Raw genomic sequence first — 12,817 nt, 5'->3', positions numbered from 1 at the left:
TGCCTATCTCCACTCTGCAATTTACTTCTTGTTTGAAGCACATTCCGGTGGGTAGATATGAACTATTGGGTGACAGTTACATACACGAGGTGTGGGAGCTTCCTTTTCAGTACAGATGTGTTAATGGTTTGCGGGAAGTTTTTCTTAGCGGTAGCGACTGCGAAACTTCTGTTAGCCATTCCATGGTTTGTAAACAGCTGTCCTTGCACGGAGCGTGTAATGCTTCGATTGCTAACTTAGCTTGTTATCTGAAAGGAGTTCCGGTCCCGGTAATTAAAAACACTTTCCAGGTGCTTTCTAACGGCAGTTACATTGTTCTTAACAGCGAACGCTGCTGTGGCATGCGTGCCGGAATAGTTTACATCATCGTTGTCAACAAGGCCGTTACGTGCTGCGGGAATGTGTTGTTTCCCCCTACTGAATTTAGGGAGGTAGCGAACATCTGGCCTCATATTGCTACTTCCAAGGTTGATTTCGACAAGTTGAGTCGGCTGAAAGCTTTATTGTTTCAAAAGCATGTGGCCCTTACATCTGCTAGCGAGACCTACGCACTTCAAGTGGCAAGGTCATCGGCGGAGATACAGTCCCTTTTGAATACTAACTTTCCGAGTCACTTCGGTGAACTTGTGGGACGTATATTTAATGCATCTAGCACTGCTGGTATTGCTCATTTTTTCAAAGCCGTTGGTGTTGGTTTCGTTCACACCTTCTCTTCCGTATTCGGTTTGATACCTTCGGCTATACACTCTATTTTCAAAAGCATTTTTGGGGGTTTCCCAATTACTTTGGCTTTATTTGCTGGAGTTTTGCTATTGTTGCTATTTTTTCGCAATGGCTGTCCCGCCGCAACGAGATCCTGTATTGCTGCTCCCGTCGGCGCAGCTGTGTCGTGAACGCATGATGCAGCGATTTGGAGCAACACTCCTGGCTCATTTGGAGTGTGACTGGTCTTTGTCGTTCCGACCGGTTTTGGATTGTGTGCAACCCGTGTTTCGGTGCCTTTGGTGCTCGTTTGAACATGCACTGGCTTTCTGTCTCTCACTGCAGCGCTCTCCAGTGGTTGATCTTGATCTGTTGATGTTCCCGATTAGGGCTCATTCCCAGACTTGTGCACTGCGGTTGCGTTTGCTTCGTGAAGCGGATTATGAGATTCCCTTCCTGGAGGAAGATGGTTTTGTCTCTTTCCGTGGCACTACACGGGGTGCCGCCCTGAATGGTTTTGGGGCTTTGGAACACACCTGCTCCATGGTACTTTGTGGCGTGGATCTTCCGATATTGACATATCTCGAAGTGGAGGAGCTTCTATGTTCTGTTGCTTCTGTTTGACAATTGGATTTTTTTTTTTCTCTCTCTCCCGACTAAATTGACACTATATTGCAATTCGCTCTATTGTCACATGTTTCCTAAATGTATGACTTTGTTGTCTTCTCATCTTGTCGAAATGTTGGGTTTAAATTTAGGTCATGTTTTTTTTTTAATGTTGTTGGAACCACTTGCTACCGACAAGGGGAGGGTGTAGTGTGGTCAGTTTTACGTATATTTTGCACATTAGCTTCAGGCCTTAGGCCTCTGTGCACTTTGCCCTAAATATATTTTATTCATTTGCTAACAGCTTAGAGCCTCTGTGCACTTTGCTCTAAATGCTTTCTATTAGGCTTCGTACTGTTATTTTACAGAATAGCCAGTTCTACGGTGTTGTTTTTTATTCATATCACACTGTTTTGCCTACTTCAGCACTGGAGTTCTTCATAACATATTCACTCTGTGCTTTAGTCAAGGATACAGTCTGGTACATTGCCGATAGACGTGGTAGGAGTCTAGACTTGCCATTCCTGCGTAGGAACATTTTGTGATCACGATGACATGTTAGTTATAAAATCACTTCCTTGTCCCAATACATGGAAGAGGGAGCTTCCGACCAGGGAACCACAACTAGACGCTGACTGCCTCGTTGCAGATGCTGAACCAGATCACAGGCCTTTGCTCAGGTATGAGTGTGTCCGTCTCCCTAGTGATACAGAAAGGCAAGCTGAAAGCTTAACATGCTGTGCTCTAAATAGAACAAGCAGAGGGAGAGTAGAAACGGTTAGGAATTATGATAGCTTTATTTCTATGTTTTACTCTCCTGGTTACTATATCAATCCTACTATGTTGTATTGTTCTGGTTATTGCGGCTCACACCTTAATATCTAAAATACAGTTGTTTTATTAAAACATTATATAAAACTTATACTGTCTTTGTCATTTGTATATGAGACCATATAGTGAATGAGAGAGTTGGTTTGGATCTGAGTGACCACGACTTCCCTGAGAAGTTCCAAAGATGTCATGCGCTCGGCTGCCCAATCATTTCTTCCCCGTGGGAGAAATGAGGCACTGCTAGTTAGCCGGAGCAACAACCGGATTTAGGGTGACAGAGTTCCTTACACGTGGGTCAGACTCAGTCCCCCACACTGTTATCGATCCTGCTGCCTAGAAATCCAGTAGTCTCATTTAGGATAATGAGAGCCCACGCGACAAAATGCTCCACATGCGCTAAAGGCAAATTAGACACTCACCACATACCAGGGAGAACACAAAGCACTCACCTTGCGCAGGAGGAGGTAAAAAAAGGAAGCGCTTGCCATGCTCTAGTTTTTGGATGAGGTCAACGAGCAGGGAATCAGTGCTCTCTCTGCGCTGGGCTCCTGGGAGGCACTCAAGGGGGCACAACAGGGGCAGGCAGTCCAACTCAGCTAGATGGGTCGTGGTTCCTTTTGGCAGTACCTGGGTCATCCAAAGTCAGGGAGCAGCTGGCAGCAGGGCAACAAGCAGAAAAGCAATCCAGTGTGTTCTTTATGCCACCCAGCAGACAGCAGGGCAACAGCAGAAGAGCAGTCCAGATTATTCCTTTTACAGCTCAACAGTCCTTCTGGCAGAGGCCCAGTCCCAGTTCTAAAAGTGTTCTAAAATCATGGGGGCAGAGGTCCTGTACATATAATCCAAAATATCTTTGTTCAGGCGGTGACTTCAAAAGAACCTTTTCAAGTGTAACACAAACCCTTTTAACCCAGTACTGGGTCCAGACACAGTGAGGGTAATTCAGCCCATTGTGTGAGGGCAGGACACAGCCTATTGACATGTAAGGTGTGAATCGCCCTCATTCTCTCCCTAGTCCAAGATAACTATCATAATTTAGAATGTTGCAGATGCCTCTTCTGTCACACTCAGCCCCTGCTGTATTGTGGCTGTCTGGAAAGTATGCACACAGGGTAGCTGTCTCTCTACCCAGACGCGGATTGGTGTGAGCCTGAAAAGCAATAGAGTTACAAGCACAGAGAAATGCCTACTTTCTAAAAGTGACATTACTAAAATAGTAATGTAAACGCAACTACACCAGTAAGCAGGATTTCTCACTACCATTCCAAACATACCAAACATGCCCACGTTACTTCTCTCAGATCAGAAATTACCACTTAACCATGTATAAGGAAATTCCCAATGCTATCCTATGAGAGGAGCGGCCCTCACAGTAGTGAAAAACAAAATAGGTTGTTTGACGCTACTAGGACATGTAAAACATAAAAGTACACATCCTTCCTTTGACATACACAGCAACATGACCATAGGGCTATCTAGGGTCTACCTTAGGAGTGACTTAGGTACAGTAAAAATTGAGTTTAGACCTTTGCAATTACTTTGAAATGGCATATCAATGTGGCAGTAAACTGTGCACTCAGGCACTGCATTGGCAGGCCCGAGCCAAGTTTGAAAGGCTACTTCTGTGGGTGGCGCAATCAGGACTCCAAGTCCACTATTTAGAGGAAATGAGGCAAATCCAGTAACCCCTTTACCCGGGTATATAAATGTAACACAAATATTTTGTTGCCCCAAACGGGAAGTGTAGCCCTTACGGCAATAGATCAGAGAACCATATAACTGTATCAAGTTAGTCAAATATAACAGTTTTATTTTAATTCGATTTTGAGGAAATATAATCGGAAATCAAAATATTTAGTTGCTCCAAAAGTTTTGGCGCAGTGAGTGTGAATCGTGTGAAAGAAAAAGTGCCACAGTTTTGTGTACAATATATACAAGATTGTGGTTAAAAATAGCAATCTTCAAAAAGACCCCTTCAATCCAGGTGTCCAGAAGTCCAGAAGTCGCTAACCATATTAAACAATAATCCACAAAGAATTATGTCAACGTTTTGACCGCACATATAAGAACAGATCATTACAGGGTCATCATCAGGACAGAAGTCTTTATATAGGTAGCATCCTGAATTACAACCGATGTAATGGTGTATCTTATGACTTCCTTTAAAATGCCACTTATTCATAGTCACCAATAAGTTTATCCCCATAAATCCTCATGTCTGCTAAAATGCAAGAGCCTATCCTACGATGTGCCTCTGCTGAGTTGCAGTATGTTTCTCCTCTATTTCAATAAGAACTGTGTCTCCCAAGGGGACGGAATCTTCCAACAAATGTAAATCTGGGAGAAAGAGGGCGCTAACTTGCATCTCTGTGGTCCACTATTACCATTTACTTTACAGGCCCTGGGTATATGGGATCCCCCTTTACAAGGGAATTACAGTTAAATTAAATATGGCAAACAGATGTAAGCCAATCATATCAAGTTTTAGGGGAAAAAGCACATGCACTTTAGCATAGATTAACAGTGATAAATTGCCCAGAGTCCTAAAGCCAACTAAAAGAGTGTATGAAGAATAGGAGGAGCAAGGCAAAAGGTTTGGGGATAACCCTTCCAACACACCAGAAGAAACATGCAAGTGTCTTTCTGTGTCATGAGTGCAGAGGTCACCTGCAGCCCTAAAGGAGTGGATCGGTCACTGGCAGGCCGCGTGGTGCGATAATGCAGAATTAACTGCAGCACACAAACATGAAAACATTACATGCATATACCTTTACCCAGTGCCCATACTCTGGAGTCACCTGTGCACACAACTGCCACAAAGAATATGTACACCTATACCATGCGGTACATGAACTCACATGTACAACCACAGTATGGGGGTCAATATGACCCTGGTAGTCACTAGGCCGCCAGGGTCACGGTGGCAGTTGGACCGCCGCAGTAGTTTGACCGCCACACTCCAACCACCGCCAGGCTGCCATCAGCCTGCAGCCTGGCGGGCCTGACAGTTGTAATCCGCCAGGGTAGCACTGCTTGCAGCGCTACCCAGGGGATTATGAGTCGCCATCTGCCAGCCTGTCCTTGGTGGTAAACACCATAAACACTTGTTCCCTGGACACCCACGTAACAATAGCTGAGCACAGACACCCCGTCATAAATGCACACACACCCCAGAAGCTATAAACATACACCGCTGATATTAAGACAGGCTAAACACCTCAGTGAGGACAATTACATATAACAGCAAAACATAAGTTCTGTAGGATCCAATCATCCAACAGAGCTACATGTCTTTGCATTCACAAGAATGAAGCCCAGAGCTCAGACTGTAGATACACTTTTTGCATTTTTATTACCTTCTGACGGTGCATTTTTATTACCTTCTGAGCAGTTCAAATGGGCAGATTGTCACTGCTCTGTAGAGTGCTGTGAACATGCTTGGAATGAGGCTGTTTGAAACAATATTAACATAACACCACTCGGACTACATAATCAGAGCACTCCCACAAGTGGTCACTAACATTCATCTGCACAGCCCAGCTGTGGGCAGCACTTTGGTTGCAGGAGGGTTGTCACAGGTGACTTGGAGCATGAGGTAATAGCGTGGAAAGCAGGCAGCAGCCATGTGAAGGGTTGGCTCATTTTGGGCTTAAGGGTCCAATAGAACCTCAAGTTGAGGCGAGCTAGGTATCTGGTTCGACCTTCAGTGGTGCACTCACTTCTAATACTGATTACACATGAGACCCCCAGGATTCTTTCATTGGTCTGCAGCACCTTGGCCACCTATTCAGAGGACAATTTTGTTTGTCAGCTCATTACCCTTATAGGGCCACTCAACCACCTGCTCTCATTGCAGATATTCACCAGTTTTCCCTTAAGCTATAGTCAGGAAGGGAACACTTACAAAAGTGAGCAAGTTCTTGGCTATACTGGAATACTAAACTTTCCAATGACTTATTTTGAAAATAAGAAGTTCTAGAGCAGTGCTATGTTTAGCTAATGGTAGGGATTAAAAAAACAATGTATAAATGCATGCCTGGTACAGTGGTCAAAAACAGAGTCGATATCATGTCATGTATGCACAACCCGTTTGAACCATTATTAGCCATGTATTCAACATGATCAACTACACAGGGTTACCTCCAACTCCCCCCTCCCAATCACCTCATGCTGCAGGTTCCGAACTATGCGCAACCTCAACGCTCGAGATGCCTGTCATCACAATAAAGGAAACATAACTTTCATCATTTTGAGATTATATAATAAGGCTAGAAAACAATATGTACGTTACTTGTAACTTACATATTGACCACCTGAGGTCCAGCAGAGTTCAGCCCATACTGCCTTAGTTTACACCATCATCACAGCAGGTCCACCGTCATGGGGTCACCAGTGCCCCAATGTCCTGCTCCTCGTTGGGCAGGGATTCTGCCGAGGAACTGCCCCGCTTGCCCCAAGTGTTTGCCAGTTCCACCCACCTGGTGCTGGTCGGTATAGAGCATGTTTGTTGGAGTTAGACCACCACCTTTGCTCGTCCCATCTCCGCTTGAGCTTTCATCAGGTTAGAGTTTAGTCGCTGGTAATGTTTCCTCTTTGGCCTGACCTCTGTCCACTTTTCTGCTTTGGGGGTCCTGTCTGGGTGGCGAGCACACCACTTACTTTTCAGCCATTTTTAGCCCCGCTATTGTAAAGTAGAGGGTATGCTCCTGGTCTAGCGCTCTGAGCTTGGAGGGTAAGAGGAGTGCGTATTTCAAGCCAAGAGTTCGCAGTTGCTGTTTTACAGCCCCAAATGTTTCTCTTTGGCATTGGACCTCTTGGGTATAGTCGGGGTATATAGCCACCTATCTGCTTTCCACCCGCCGTGGGCCGTGTGCCAGGGCACATTGCAGGATGTCATCCGTGTTGTGTTAATACAGTAAGCGGATCACTACTGACCTAGGGGGCGCTCCCAGTCGTGGCTGTCCCCCAGGAACCCTGTGCACTCTTCCAACTGTGAAGCCATTGGATGCCTTGTCTCCCATTACCTCCTGCAGGAGCCAGTTTCCCATGTAAAGTTCCATGCTTTATCCTTCACAGCGGTCTGGTAGGCCCACCACCTGAATGTTGTTGTGGCGGGATTGGCCTCCTGCATCTTCTACTCAATTGCGGAGCAGCCCCACTTCTGACGCAGCTGCCTCAGTTTCCACTCGTGATCTCTGACCATGGGCCGCAGGGGCTGCACCTCTTTCTCCGTGTCTCACACTCTGCCAGCCAGAGTGCGATGATCTGCCCCCAGCAAACCAAGGTCAACTGCCACTGCATTTATCTTTCCCTTTCAGAGTCGACTTGGTCCCTCCTATGGCCACTAGTATTGCTGCGGTGTGGGCTTCAAGTCCTTCGGTAGGCGTAGGGCGGGCGGGCAGCGGCATGGTTATGTGGTCATTCTTTTCGGTCAGAGCAGGGTCCGGACATGTATGTTTGGTGCATCCAATCTTTATTTCTGGGTCAGCTGTTTGCACACTCCAATGTCTCGTGATTGGGGAGCATGGGGGCCATCCAGCACCAGGGTCTTGCAGGGCCCCCTGAAGACTTCAGCCAGCCACAGCCCTGCCCCCCCCCCACTGGGCTGATTCCTCAGCCCTGAGGGGGTGAACCCATCTTTGCAGTAGTCCAACAAGTCCCCTCAATGTGGTCCTGTTGGATTCCTTCTATGAACGTTTTCCTTTTTCCCCCCAGTTCACAATACCTGGGCTGGGCTTCCTCACATCTCACTTGTTAACTATGACGGGCTGCTGCCATTTTCCGGCATACTGGCACGGTGGGCTCTGAGAGTCAGATGAGTTCTTGGGTATTCACGGGCTCTGTGGGGTGGGTCCTCTTTCGACTATTGATATGTCTGTGGACTCCTCTTGTTCTTATTTATCAGTCTCCCAGGGCTTCCGATCACGTGTCTTCCCCAGACAATGGCGGGAGACGTGGGCCGCTGCTCTCCAGCCTCTGGTGCGTTCAGAAGCAGGCGGCCTGCAGCGAGCCAGAAGGCTCAGTCCCTGGAATTGTGTGCTCCTCCCTCCCAGGTCAGGGGACTGGGCGCACTCCTTTTTTGACCCCTCAGTTGTTCTGAATCAGTGTTCCGAGGAGGGCCCGGATTGCAGAGTTTCACAGGCTTGCGTCCAGTCCCATGTTAGGTTGCGCACGCCCCTGCACATGCTGCACCACTGATAGCTACACCCTTACCACCAGCTCGAGCCATGGCTTTTGCCCTTGTTATCGCAGCAGTGGCACCAATATGAGGGGGACGGATGAGGCCTCTGCCCAGTTGTGGCTCGCTGAGCTCTGAAGGGGAAGGGTGGGTGTGGCGTGCGAGGGGGGGATATTAAAAAAAAAAAAAAAAAAAAAAAAAAAAACGTACCTGCTCCGTTGTAGCCCTGCCGCTCCTCTTTCCCTCATCGCTCCAGGCACAGGCTCCCAGCCTGCTCTGCGGCCAATCCTGACGCTGCTCAGAGCAGCGTTAGGATAGGCTAGAAGTGCCCAGCCAGGGTGCTCCCAGGCAGACTGGGAACCTGTGCCTGGTCTCCCCAGCCCGGCAACACAGTGCCGGGCTGGAGAGAGCCTTGTGCGCATGTGTGTTTGGCTGGTGTCTGTTTGGCCGGTCCGAGACGGCCGGCCAAACATACATGTGCAATGAAGGGAGTGCACTCCCCTCATCCCAAATGCCCCACCCTTTCACAACGAACATTAAAAAAACATGGTTTGCAGCGGCTGCTGGAGGGGTGACGTTCCTCTGCCAAGCGGAGGAGCCGCCCCTGCCTCTCCCACTGCTCTATTAGTCCTGGCCCCTACTTGGCCCTACTACCACAGCAGTTGAATGTACGGAGAGGCAACGCAAAGCTTTAGTAATAGGTTTGTTCTGGCTGCGTGCACCATGAAAGTTCATCCTACCAGACTGGCCACTATAGAGTCCACTAATACTGACTTTGAAATATGATTAATCATCTCCTCCAATTGAGAGAGTTTGGACATAAGATGGGACCACTGCTCTAGTCCAGATCCTTCCACTCTCTATTAAATACATCCAGCACATGCTGATGTAGGGGGAGACACTTAGATGGTGCTTGCTGAAATTTCTTATTATTGCCTCATCTAAAGAGCTAGGTAATTCTTCAGTTGGAAACCCCACGCTTTGAAGAGCTCTGGTTATACATTCAGGTAACATGTCACATAGCCACACACATTTGCCCAATTATCTTTCACTATGAAGCAGCGTTTGTTTGAGGCAATGCATGAGTCTACTTGCTAAAATGTTTAAATCTGACTGATCTATGTTTGTATATATGTGTATCCATATGTACATAGAAATTTAGAGGTCGATATACGCAGGGAAACCCATGCTAAGTCGGATGTCAGCCCACACACTTTCTGTTTGCTGTTTGTAGGTGGCCTCCTGATTTTGATCTGCAGCTCAGTGTGTGACCCCCCCCCTACAAATCACTTCTGTGGACATCTCTGGCTCCTCATACGGACCTTTAAAACAGTAAGTAACTTGGGGCCAGATGTACAAAGCTTTTTGCATGGTGCACACAGCAAAATTCGCTATTTGCGCTAGGCAAAAAGTAAGTCGCGATGCTCATTCCCATTTTGCGAGTTCGTAACCTGGGAATGGGAATGCGACTTGCAAATGTGAATGGCCCTGTAAACATTTTTGCAGAGCAGGCAGTGGTCCTATGGACCACTGCCTGCTCTGAAAAAATGAAACCAAAACGTTTCATTCTTTCGTTTGTATTGCACCTCGTTTTCCTTTAAGGAAAACGGGTTGCAATACAAAAAAAAAACTGCTTTATTCAAAAGCAGTCACAGACATGGTGGTCTGCTGTCTCCAGCAGGTCACCATCCATGTGAGTGCTGCGAATTGGAAGGGGATCGCAAATTGCGACCCACCTCATTAATATTAATGAGGTGGGTCTTTGCGACCCCCCTTGCGATTTGCCGATGGTGTCAGGGACACCATCCTGCATCCGGGTTTGCAAATTGCGAGTCGCTCAGACTCGCAATTTGCAAGTAGCAAACTCAGAATTTCCTACATCTGGCCTTGATGCTATGTTTCATGCCATGTTGTGTCACGAGAACCCGTGCAAAGCCCTAGAAACGATGGGTCTGCTTCGAGTTCAAAGTACAATTTGAAAATTGACATGCTATTTACTCAATGCTATTCCACTGAGCATTTTATTCGTAGTGCAAACATGAAAAAGGTGACAATGGAGTGATATCAATGTTCAACTCTTTCACTCAGCAGCAATAAAGTATAAGGCCACCCCAGTCTGACTGAACAAGATCAGACAAAGTGAAGTCTCAAACATAAACAACACATTTCTCTGTTTCCAGTTATACAAACCAAGTTGGCTTATCAGCATTTTTGTCACAAGAGACGTTGACAGGATGTTGTGTCGTGAGGCGGTAGGGTAATGGGAAGGCGATGGAGAGGAAGGGGTGAGACCATTCTGTTTTTGGAAAACTCTAAAGTGGACCAAAGGGGACCTTTAAACTGTCACAAAAGCAAATACCTGCAGTGTTCTTCAGCTGCCGATCATAGACACAAAATAAAATTGAAGAAATAAGGTTAAAATGTTATAGTCTGACACTTACTTGACTTCACTTGCTGTGAGAACGCTTTTTGTAGCGGTTTCTGAGTAGGTACAATATAAAGAAAATGACAGGTACAACAACTGAAAAATTGTATCATTGCACGGCAGAAACATAACAACAGGTAACGTACCAATGCCTTCCTTGCTGGCATCACTCCTAAGGCACCAATAATCAGCCAATTAACGTTTTGTCTATTTGAGGCAAAACTAGCCTGATATGAATAAACCAATACAGCAACTGTCTCTAGTGGTGTCGCTTGGGGGAGGGGTTTGAGTCTAGTGGGGCTCGTTCCCCATTTGTAAATGTCCTGCCCCGCTTTTGCCCCACCAGCCCAAAAATACACTTCCCACTCAGCCTGGGATCAGCAATGTGGTTCCTGTTTACAGTACAAGTTCTACTTACTCTTGCATTCTACAAGAATATTTGATTTTCAGGGATGGTGTTTTTTTCTATGTAGTTCTTAATACAGCAGACATAGTGTGAAAAAAGTTGCTCCTATGTAGGTGTGAGTTCAGATTGTTAATAGACCACAACTGAGCTGTGGATTCGAAGCCAAAGGCCGTGAACATTTCTAACAGTGATTGTCAGGAAGTCATAAAGGGGTTCAAAATACATGCTCATCTAATCCTTGGCCTCTCTGCAGAGCGCACAGAGCAATGATCAGGTGTGCCAATTGTAATTATGATCATGTGAGAAACTGTGAAGATACACAGCTGTCAAAATACTGACAGGGCAAAAATGAATAAAAATGCAGTGCGTACAGGTGAGTGGGGGCATTGTTTGTGTGGGTGGAGATTGGTGAGAGAGATGCAAGGGAGTGCGTACAAGGGAGAATGAAAATAAGTTACAGAAGGGGAAAGAGATGCAGATTTAATGTTTCAGAAAGAGAGTGTAAATGTTTAACAAAGAGACTGCAGGGCAAAGTGGTGTGAAGAGGAGAATGGGAGTGATTGCAACACTCCATAGACCTTGCTTGTTCCACCAGTCAATGTAATGCAGGCCTACTAACTTCACCAAAAACCTCACAGTGTGAGGAGGGGGCGGGCATAGGAGGGGGCATTCCCTTGTGCAGAGAAGCACCTAAGATGCACTTTTGCCCCCCAAACGCCCCAAAACCCTCCTCCCAAAAAAAACAAAAAAAGCTTGCTAAGGCTGCTGCCGATGGGAAAACAGACTAAACCACGACTCCAAAGCAACGAGGTGCGTTGTCCACCAAAGCGGAACAATGCTTTTGTGAACAACGACTCTGTTTTTCTCTGCCTTAACCAAGCATGTCCTGAACAACAAGCATGCGTGGTTAAGGCAGAGCAAAACAGACTCAAAATCGTGAGAGGATGTGGTCAGGTAAGTGTGGCTGAGGTAGGGTTGGGGGTAGTTTTAGAGGCGGGGTGGGGGTAGTTTTAGTTTTTAAGGGTGGGGTGGGGGATCAGGTAGTTTTACTTTTTAAGGGCAGGGGTGGGGGGGGCAGGATAAATGTAGTTTTGCGGGGTGGGGGGTCGGGGTAGTTTTAGGGGTGGGGTTGGGGTAATTTTAGTTTTTAGGGGTGGGCGTGAGGGGTTGGAGTAATTTTAGGTTTTAGGGGCGGGGTTGGAGGGTTGGGGTAATTTTCGTTTTTAGGGGCAGGGTGGGGGGTCGCAATAGTTTTATGGGTGAGGGTGGGGTGTTGGGGTCATATTAGATTTTAGGGGTGGGGGTGAGGGGTCGGGTAGTTTTAGGGGAGGGGTGGGGGGTTGGGGTAGTTTAACTTTTAGGGGCGGGGTGGGGGTTGGGGTAATTTTAGGTTTTAGGGGCGGGGTGGGGGGAATTTAAGTTTTTAGGGGAGGGGTGGAGGTCAGGTGGTTTTAGGGGCGGGGAAGGGGTGTTGCTGTAGTTTTAGCGCGGGGTGTGGGATCTGGGTAATTTTAGTTTTTTAGGGGTGGGGGTCGGGGTAGTTTTAGGTTTTAGAGGTGGGGGTGGGGGCCCAGGTAGTTTAAGTTTTGGGGGCGGGGTGGAAGTTTGGCGTAATTTTACTTTTTAGGGGTGGGGTGGGTGGGATCGGGTAGTTTTAGGTTTTAGGGGT

At 46.9% G+C, this 12,817-nt stretch overlaps 1 protein-coding gene across 1 annotated transcript in view; it reads right to left on the bottom strand.

Moving 5' to 3' along the window:
- SMPD3 (sphingomyelin phosphodiesterase 3) overlaps window positions 1–12,817 on the bottom strand; it is a 1,015,604-nt gene that overhangs the window by 356,181 nt on the left and 646,606 nt on the right. The window lies entirely within an intron of this gene.

The sequence above is a fragment of the Pleurodeles waltl genome, chromosome 12 (assembly GCF_031143425.1).
Source record: "Pleurodeles waltl isolate 20211129_DDA chromosome 12, aPleWal1.hap1.20221129, whole genome shotgun sequence".
Taxonomy (NCBI): Eukaryota; Metazoa; Chordata; class Amphibia; order Caudata; family Salamandridae; genus Pleurodeles; species Pleurodeles waltl.
The sequence above is the reverse complement of the archived record's forward strand: the minus strand, read 5'-3'. Positions and strand labels throughout refer to the sequence as shown.